We start from the raw sequence: 1,321 nt of genomic DNA, 5'->3' as shown, positions 1-1,321 counted from the left end.
GGCGGCGGGCGGGGGGCGCGGGCCGGCGGGCGGGGGGCGGCGGGGCCGCCGCGGCGGCGAGGGCTGGAGCAGCCCCGCCACTGCCCGAGCGGAGCCGGGGCGGCCGCGGCGCCGGGCTCGGCCCACGCAGCGGGCGGGAGGCTCCGGCGGGAGGGCCCGGCGGAGGCGGCGCCGGCGGGCGGGAGCGGAGCGGGGAGAGGCGGGGACGGCAGCGGGAGGGGAGGGGGCCGGCAGCGGCGGGGCTCGGCCCGGGGACGGGGAGAGGGGCGGGGAGCGGGGGCTGCGGGCCGGTGGGACAGCAGGGGAGGGCTGCGGGGCTGCGGGTGGGTGTGACAGGGACGGGGGCAGGGAAAGGGGCTGTAGGGGCACCGGGTGCTCGTGCGGGGCTGGCGCGGGGGGAGACTCAGGAAGGGGCGCACAGCGAGGGGAGCTCTGCAGGAACCACAAAGGGCCCCAGAGCGAAGGAGGGAGGCCGGATCTGGGGCAGGGGGCTGCTGCTGCTGCTGCTGTCGGGGGGCAGAGGGGTGGCTCTGCACCGTGCCCACCGTGGGGCCGGCAGGGACATGTCTGTCACCCAGACGCCCCGTGGGGACCCAGCCAGGGCACGGCAGAGCTCCCTGGGCTCTGGGAGTAGCTGGGCGGAGGCAGGGCCGTGCTCTGCCTGTCCTCGGTGTGGGGCGGGAGAGCCCTGGGGTCTGAGGGCACGGGGGGCCTGGTGGGCACTGGCGGCTCTTCTGCACCACCTGGGGCTGTAACCCCATCTCTGCCTGCTGCCGTGGCCGTGCCCTTCTCCCCGGTGACCGCTTACTCTGAGTCACCAGGAAATCTGATAAGGCTCCAATAAAACCACTGGAGTAGCGTGGGGGGGTTACTTGGCACTGAGGCCGGGCTCAGCCACCCTGATTTCTTGGTTCTCCTCCAACATCCTGACTGTCACATGTGTGTGACCAGAGAAATCTAAATGAGTTTTGAGCTGGTTTACTGCCTAAACTTTAGGAGCCAAGGGTGGAGATGCAGCCCCTAATTCTTGGGAGAGCTGCCTGTAGGGAAGGCATGGGCTCTTTCCATGACATGTGGCAGCTAAACCTTGAGCTTTGGAGGTGACGTTTGCTGGTTTGCATCAGTGACATTCTTGATTTAAGCCTCCCAAAGCGCTAGTGGCCAGAAGGCTGCAGGGAATGTGGAGGGCAGGAGGGGACCCCAGCAGCCCTGTGGCAGCTACGCTGTGGAAAATCATCCCCAAACGTGACCCATCAACTAAAGCAGATCATCAGCTTCAGCAGGAACCCACTAGGTGTGTCAAGTCCTCTTTTCCGCTTGG

The sequence above is a fragment of the Chamaea fasciata genome, unplaced genomic scaffold, assembly GCF_029207755.1.
Source record: "Chamaea fasciata isolate MVZ Bird 193981 ecotype frontalis unplaced genomic scaffold, bChaFas1.0.hap1 SCAF_26, whole genome shotgun sequence".
Taxonomy (NCBI): Eukaryota; Metazoa; Chordata; class Aves; order Passeriformes; family Sylviidae; genus Chamaea; species Chamaea fasciata.
Note: the sequence above shows the minus strand (reverse complement) of the source record.